The sequence below is a fragment of the Ochotona curzoniae genome, unplaced genomic scaffold (genome assembly GCF_017591425.1).
Source record: "Ochotona curzoniae isolate NIBS_2020 unplaced genomic scaffold, NIBS_Ocur_1.0 contig_1898, whole genome shotgun sequence".
Taxonomy (NCBI): Eukaryota; Metazoa; Chordata; class Mammalia; order Lagomorpha; family Ochotonidae; genus Ochotona; species Ochotona curzoniae.
This window is the reverse complement of record NW_024465247.1, coordinates 57,633-66,904: the sequence shown is the minus strand read 5'-3', so window position 1 is coordinate 66,904 and position 9,272 is coordinate 57,633.

The following is a 9,272-nucleotide window of genomic DNA, read 5'->3' as shown; positions in this document are numbered from 1 at the left end:
GGCAGCTGGTGGGTCTCAGGACGGGGCGTCTCATGCCTGGATCCCGGACGGCCGCCATGGGCACATGGTGAGCCGTCCTCCCCGGGCCTGCTGGGTTTCGGGGGCCGCTTCCTTCGGGGTGAGTAGACCGAGGGGGGGAGGCCTCCGGGACTGGGCAGGTCCGGGGCCCACCCGCCGCCTTCATGGGGCGGTGAATGGGATTTGGGAGGGGCGCGACCTTGGGCCTGGGTTATTTAAACCTCCAGCTGCCTCCTGGCAGCTGGTGGGTCTCAGGACGGGGCGTCTCATGCCTGGATCCCGGACGGCCGCCATGGGCACATGGTGAGCCGTCCTCCCCGGGCGGCCAGTGCGCCATTGGTGCCAGGCTCCGCCTGCTGGCCGCCCGGCTGGGGAGCTCTGGGGATTTGGTTCTTTGAGTTGCTGCTTAATTAGCTCCAGGTTGAACCCATTGTGCTTCTTGGACCTGAAAGAGGCAGTAACTCTTCCTTAGCAAAACTTGTAATCACTAATAATTCTGAGCACCAAATACCAGTCATGCAGAAGCTATGGCTTGGGGCTTGCCCTGCACAAGTAGCTCCAACAGTTGGCCAATGTGTCAACTGGTAATGGAACAGAGTAGATTAGGCACGACTGAGCAAACCTTAGCCCACAAGTAAAACTAGAAACCAGGAGGGAGCAGAGGTCATGCCGAGCTAGGCTCTTGTACCTGCTGGTCTGTGGGAGCCTGGGACGCTAAGCCACAGTGTCTAAGGCAGAGTTCGGGACAGGGGAGGGGTTGTGCCAAGCTGAGTCAGAGCATCCATTGGCAGGCATGTGATCTATGCCTGGGAACGGACCCGGTTGGGGAGCAAAGGGGACAACCCTAGCTGGGCTGAGGTTCCCACCAAGAGGCGCGTGGCCTGGAAGGGGGCTGCGTTCTGATCTGGAAACAGTTGTAGTCTCCCTTGGCACAAGTGTGGACTGGGATTGGATGCACCGAACCGGGCCGGACCCCGACTCCCCCTGGTGTTCTGGAGGACCAGGGCAGATGTGGGATGGACTAGGCAGGGTCTCAAACCCCTACTGAGCCATGTGTGAGCCATACGTGGGTATGGACAAACCATGGCTGGGCTGGAACATCCAACAGCAAGAACCAGATTGGGTTGAAGGCCAGTCAGGAAAAGCCACAGTTCCTGCTATGACAGGAGGTGGACTGAGTAGGGTTGGCTCATGGACCCACTGGTAAGCGTGAAACCTGGCATTGGGAGAGGTTCTGATGGAGGAGCCTGGGCAACTCCTCTGGCAGGACACAGACCCAGCAGGTAAACGCAAGAAACATGATAGGAAACAGCCCAGAAAAGGCCATGGAAACCTACCCACTGGCATACAGTTGGCAGACGTGGGGGCAAGACCAGGCTGAATCTGTCCACATCATCCACTGGCAAATCCAGGCACCAGTGTGGGTCGACCCAGGGTCGGTCGCAACAAAGACTAGTGCACATTATGGAATGCCGAGGTGAGGTTGCCTGTACCAGAAGGGACCGCAGCGCCCAACCAGCCTGAGAACAAGCAAGGAAGTGGGCAGAGCTGGCAGGGGAATAAGGGAGGGTTCCTTTGCTGGACAGCTACTTCCGCAGGAGAGCATGGGCTGGGATGGGGGCAGACCAGACTAGGCAGAGCTACCACACCTGTGCGCCTCATGTGGACTAGATCAGGGAAAAGCCAGGCTGGGCGGATTATTCCTACTGGTGCAAACAAAATTAAAGTGGGCGAGGTTTGTTTGGGCAGCATCAACTGGAATCTGGGAGTGGGAGAGGCCTGGGAGGGAAATAGTGGGCTCATCCCTCTTGGGTTACCACTTCCACGGGAGGACATAAAACTAAGACAGCGGCTGGGGTGGAATGGGATGTGGGACAGACTGGATTACTGCTACACTTACTGGCAAACCAGGGTAGGGGGTGGGCCTGGTTGGGGTTATTGTGGGTCGCTCCAACCTAGGCTACAGCTCCCGCTGGTTTATGTGAGGGCCAAGTATGTGCTGGGCAGAACCAGACTGGACTGCAACACCCATTGGCTCCAGTGGAAGACGGGAGTGAAAACAGAACCAACCCAGGAATTGCAACCACCAGCTGATTGGAGCGATGGACGGTGCCAGGCCCTGTACTTGTTAGCACATACAAGAAGTTTCTTTGGAGATCTTCCTAATCTAAATGCTGGACTCAGAACCATAACAAAGAAAAGAGAGAAGACAGAACGGGTCAACCAACCATCTAAGCTATGATGGACTATGTCAATCAGTGGATTTTTCAAAGACCTCATTGTGCTTGGAGCGGCAAGATTGACAGCGATTCATAACTGTTGCAATATCAAAACCACTTGAGCAAGAACCTCAGAGCATGCCCTATATGCGGGACTTGGGGAGGGTGGGAAATTGGGTGGGCCTTCTCCCTTAATACCCCCCTTTTAAACATGAAGGTAACAATATGGAAAACATATTAGTATTATCCACTTTCCTGTAGCCCTTGAACCTTCTTACCCTAATTAACTATGTAAAGAATGTCAAAATAAAATTTATTAAAAGTAAAAAAAAAAAAAAAAAAAGAAATATTTTAAGTTATCTTAGAAAATTGCACTACTTTTTCACCTTATGAACATATAAACCATGCAAATGCTCTTAATACTTATTGATACTGTTTTTGCAAGTAGCCATGAGAAGTTTCTGTTATAGTGTTTATTGATTACATGTTTTTAAGCCATAAAATATCCATAAATATTCTCTTTTATCACATATGAGATATTAAATATTAGCTTAGATAAAAGCTACATAAAGTAAGCAGCTTAAGATCAAATACATCCAGTTTTTAAATGTTTATTTATTCTTATTGCTAAGGTTTCTTTTATGAGTGCAGAGTTCCAAAGCTTTAAGCCATCCTCTGCTGCTTTCCCATTTCATAAGCATGAAGCTGTATGGGAAGTGGAGCATCCAGGACAGAAACTGGCAATAATACGAGATTTCTGTATGTGCAGGTACAGGGTTAGCCAGTTAGATCAGCACACTGGTCCCTTAAATACTTTCCAAAAATAAATTCAGTTTTAGTATTCAGTTTTTAAAAGTAACAAAATTGAAATACACGTAACACTGAATTTTAAAAAAAATATTTGTATTTATTGGAAAGGAAGGTTTACAAAGAGGAGAGACAAAGATCTTCCATCCACTGATTCACTCCCCCATTACCAACAATGGCCACGGATGAGATAATCCAAAGCCAGGAGGCAGGAGCTTCTTCTTTCCAGTCTCCCATATGGTTGCATGATCCCAAAGCTTTGGGTCATCCTCAACTGATTTTCTAAGCCACAAGAAGGGAGCTAGATGGGAAGTTGGGCAGCCAGAACATAAAGCAGCATCCATATGGGGTCATGGCATGTACAAATTGAGAACCTTGGGCACTGTGTCAGGGCCAATATTGGAATTTTTCTTTCATAAGTCAGAGAAACAATTTAGAACACATAGTGGGACTTGCATACCCAAGAGAAAAATCACCACCATCAATATTCCTGCTTTCCTTCAAAAATTTCAAGTTGCGTTTGATTTAAAATATTTATGTCCAAAAAAAAAGCATCTTTTAAAATATCAACTTGAGACACACAAAAAATACCTTTTCAGTTTCCATTTTAAAAGTTCCCAACTACTGTTCTGTAATTTGACTAACAATGGTATTCTAGAACTTTTGAATATTTATAATGAAGGAAATGTAGGAAATACACATGATATTATTGTGAATAAAATGCAGCAAACTAAAGGGATTATGCACTTAGGGCTGTGCAGGTATAACCCCTGGAGAAATGTGACTAACAAAGTCTGTGCTGATTTTTCCAAATACCATGGAACATGAGGTTTTACATTTCTTATTTTAAAACTTTGCATTCCTGGATTAAGGAGGATGAAATTCAGGTGCTCTTGACACAGTGTGCCTGATTCTAGAACAAGGAGCACAGAGAATATTACAGTTTGTTTTCTAGATATTTCACTTGTTAGCATCGAGTGGGTCTATCACTTCTTTGTTGGAGTGGTACACAGGTAGCCATGTGATTAAGTCTTCTCACAGTTTATGCGATCCTGGTGACTACTTGAGTCTAATAGCTTTATTATGCAGTACGGGGGAGCGTTTTTGGTTGTTCCCAGATTCACTTTATGATTTCCTATGATTTTGGTGTCCTGCTTCTACACTGATCTATCTCTTAGTATTTCCTGAGTGGCACTGGGGATTAAACTTGTGAGATTATGCCTCTGTGTCTCAGGTGCATCTGCATTAAATTCTGTACCCAAAGAACCAATGGCATAGTGCAGTAACTAAATTCTTTCAGATGCATTTCTTAGTTACCTCCCTGGAATTTGTCCATTTGATTAAAACAAAACAAAACAAAACAAAACAAAAATAAAAGCAAAAAAGCCTTGGTTTATCTGCTTGATTTTCCAGTTGACTCAATTCTATTTGTAAACACTGTCATCAGACACACATATCTGTTCACATAAAGTTCTCATGTTTGTAAATGATGTCCTATATCTCAAAATGCCTTTCAAAAAATATGGTAAAACATATAATGAAGATACTTGTGCTCATTAACATATAATGAAAAAATATATTTTATCAGATATGTCCTTATCCTTAAATCTACATAGAATACAAACATCATGCTATATTTACTCATAAAATAACACTATCATTTATTGCACATAATATAATGATGCTTTAATAATCAATAGCATATTCAAAATGGAAAATGATGGATTATATTATCTTTTTTGTGAGTAATCTTTGTGGTTTAGCTACTACTTTGGACACCAACATCCAATTTAAAAGCAATTTCAAGTTCTGGTTACTCCATGCTCCTGATTCAACTTGCTGCTGCTAATGCTCTTGGGCAGCAGTATTGAAGGCTGAAGTACTTGGGCCTCCTAATTACGTGGGAGACATAACGGAGTTCCTTATCTCTAATGTTGGCCAGGTCCACGTAAAATTTATGAGACATTTGGATAGAAGATTCTCTCTGTCTGCCTCTCACTGCATATGTGTGTTTGTGTGTGTTTGTGTGTGTGTATCTTTTATAAGTTTTAATGCATCATTTTAAAATATGTTTTCTGTACAAACTAGTCATGAAGTTGGTGCAAACAGCTTTTCACTCTCATGCACTTTCTCTGTTTTATATACATGTCTATGCAAATCCAGAGATTTGATCATCGGTCTTTTGATTACTGGCCAACTTAATTGTGGTGCTTTCTTCACTATGATTTGTGATTCCATAAATATTTTGGAGTTTAATATAAAAGCCAGAACAAAGAGGGTGAATATTACTCATAATTTCCATCTCCTGAGCATTCATTGGGTCCTCACCTTAGCCCTAGATATCCCACAAGGTCACTTCTTGCAGTAAGAACTGAGCTGTACTTTCCGATTTTTGGAAGTGTTTAATTTGTTCAAAGGATCCAATCCTCACTTACAGCATGATTAAATTATAAGTGACCAAGACAAGCTTGCTTCTATCTCATTTTTTTCATGTAAATAGTGTTTGTTACAGATTCAGCGATTCTTACATCAGACCACTGCCAGAAAACTCACATATCCTATGGAGCACAAAATTAACTTTGAAGTTCAAGTAAGCAATAAATAATATTTTGAGTCTCACATAAATGACAAATGATATTGAAAATGATTGATTATTAGATTATGGGGATTAAGGCAGCTCTCAAAGGGAATCATGTAAATATTTTAAGTTAACTGTCAATGTTCATTCATAGTAACCAGATCACTTCTCACTAGTTTGTATACTATCATGAATTTCATAGGGAAATGAAAACATTTGATAATCTATAGGATCAAAATTTTTTTCAGTACTTGGTGTGCATTCACAGAATGAGGGACATGAGTTAGGGGGAATTGGCCAGTGTTGCAGTGGTACAAGAAAATATTGAAATTCTTATCCAGTGTATGCAATTTTTATTTTTACTGAAGTACTAACAATGTATGAAGAAAGCCAATAAAATTTCATACCTATATAACCAAATATTATTGCACAGATATATTCCATGTTTAAATATATTATTGAAATTGAATTATTACAATCCTTCAAAAATGCAAATAGTCAGGCCTGGTGCCGTGGCCTAACAGCTAAAGTCCTTACCTTGAATGTGACGGGATCCCATATGGGTGCTGGTTCTAATCCCAGCAGACCTGCTTCCCATGCAGCCCCCTGCTTGTGGCCTGGGAAAGCAGTTGAGGATGGCTCAAAGCCTTGGGACCCTGCACCCACATGGGAGACTGAAAAGATGTTCCTGGATCCAGGCTTCAGACTGGTGCAGCACCAGCCATTGAGGTCACTTGGGGAGTGGATCATTGGACAGAAGATTTTCCTCTCTGTCTCTCCTCCTCTCTGTGTATCTGACTTCTGTGATAAATTAAAAAAAAAAAATCTTAAAAAAATGTGAATAGTCAATAAGGTAGTCAATTTTATCCTGAATCTGTGCTGTGATGAGACTGCACATGCAAGTTTATGGAGCAGTTATGTCAATGTTTTTGCAGAGCAGATTAAACCTTTGAAGAAAATACATCAAGTATTTATTCAAATTTGCAATGCATGCTTTGTTAATTCATTCATGTCATGTGGTTGCAGATAATGCATTTTTTCTGTCATTCATTCCTAAGTGCGAATTACTTATATGTGTGTGTGTGTATGTTTTCAGGATATACTTCAAAATGGTTATATATGGGAAATTAAAAATAAGATTGCTCTGTTGCAGAATTATTTTGATACTCCCAAATGGAGAATTCCCCAAAGCCTTCAAAGGTGACAAAACTTCACTTGTTACAGAAAACCTAGTGCACAAGATTCACCTCCAGTAAATACTATTAAGAATTTAGGGCTCATTATAAATCACTGGTTTAAAACAAAAGGTTGATCTTTTATGGTTTTCATTTAAAAAAAAAAGATTACTAATGGCATAAGACCTGTTTCTTGTTTTATCGGTATCTGAGATATTTTCAAGTATGCTGAGATAAACAAAGTCTCCACTTATGATATCATTAAAAAGCGTATATTTTTTCCAAGCTGGCATTGGAATTTTAGCTAATGCCCTCCTCCTTGTCTTCCACATAGTCACAATCTACAAGGATCATAGGCGAAGGCCCAATGATATAACCATCTGTCACTTGGCTTTTGTCCACGTAGTGATGCTATTTACTTCTATGGATATTTTATCTAGAGATATGATCAAATCACCAATATTTACAAATGAATTAAAATGTAAGCTTTTTCTCTATCTGAGTAGAGTTACAAAGGGTCACTCCATCTCCACCACCTGTCTCCTAAGCATCATCCAGGTCATCATCATCAGTCCCAGATCCTTCTACTTGTCAAGATTTAAGCAGAAACTCAAAAAATGTGTTGCCATTGCTTTCTTCTGTTTTTGGACCCTCAACCTGTCTGCCAATAGCAACGTGATCATGTATACTGTAGCTCATTCCAACAAGACCAATTTACTCAATGTCAGTAAGAACTGCTCACTCTCCTCAACGAACTTCACCATCATGGTGCTGTTTATCACCCTTTCATTGCTCCAGAATATCTTTTTTTAGGGCTCATGCTGCTCTCCAGCATGTACATGGTGATTTTCTTATGTAGGCATCAAAGAAAGTCTGAATACCTATTCAGCATGAGCATTTCCTCAAGAATCGCACCAGCAAAAAGGGCCACCTGTACTGTCCTAGTGCTGGTGAGTTTCTTTGTGATTATGTACTGTGTGGATAGCATCATCTCATCCTTCTCAGCTGTATCATGGGAATATGAACCAGTTCTGCTGGATACTCACAGGCTATTGGGAAATGTCTATGCTACTGTGAGTCCTTTGGTTCTTATTAGTTCTGATAAAAGAATAATTCACCTCCTGCAGAATGTGATTGATATGATAAAAGTTATAATAGCTTGAAGAATTTTTAGTGTAAATTGTTTCATTAGTTAAATAACAAAAATAGAGGTTTTCCATCTAACAGAGTGTTTTAGTTGATTTTGAAAACTAATCTTAATTCTTTCAAAATTGATGCTGCCAAAGTCTATATGCCTTTCAATTCTCCATGTATTGAAATTTCTGCCCCCTATACATTCAGAATATGATGAAGGGAAACATTTTTTTCCTTTGATTTCTTATGAAGCTCTTTTTGATATCTAATCCCAAGCTTTAGCATTTTTGTGGATAGCATCAAATGGAGAAATTGTTTTCAACCCTCAAGGAGAAAATAGAAGTTAAGGCAGTAGAATCATAGAAAATCTTGCAATTAAGGAGCTCCTGTGAGAATGGCAGTGTATTATTCAGTTGATGTTACACAGGGCAGGAGAAATGGAGTTACATTGTTAGTTCTGAAAAGGAAAAAAGTCAACAACTAAAATCGACCCAGTGAAGGTACCCACATATAACATAAAAAGGAATTAGTAATTTCTAAGATTAGCACAAAGAAAATTCATGGCTGTTACACAAGCCTTAGAGAAGTTTCTGGAGTGAAGTTAAGCATAGAGACAAAAGGAAACTACTATCTTGAAAGAGATGATTGAAGAACACCAATACAAAGATTTTTAGTATAGCTTAATATAACTTTTTAGAAAATCAACTCTAAGAGCACAACAGAAGGACCACCCCCCATGGCCAAGTGTACATTATTGTAAGTATAGAAGGATAAATCAAAATACAGATATAATGGCTCAGTGGCTAAATCATTACCTTAGCATGCTTAGGATCAAGTATGGCAGCCAGTTCATAACTTGGGTGCTCCGTTTCCCATCTAGCTTTGTGCTTGTGGCATGGAAAAGCAGTAGAGAATGACCCATGGCCTTGTGGTGCTACAGAGTGGAAACCCAGAACAAGATCTTGGCTCCTGACTTTAGATCATCTCAGCGCTGGTCAATATAGCCACATGGGTAGTGGACCAGGAAATTGATGATCTTTCCCTTTGTATCTCATCACTGTAAATCTTTCATTTTGTTTACATAATAAAAATAAAATAAATCTTTTTAAATAGACTCAGTTAATAACTATAGCACTTTACATCAACAGATTAAAGGCTAACCATTATATTATCATCTCAATAGTTGCAGAAAACGCATTTGAAAAACTCTATCATCAATTCATGCTGAAAATCCTCAGAATCAATATTTGAAAAATCCTATAGAAAATCTTCAGCAAATATTCTGAATAGGGAAAAAGCAGAAAGTATTTCTACCTTCTTCTGGATGAGGATGGCTTATCT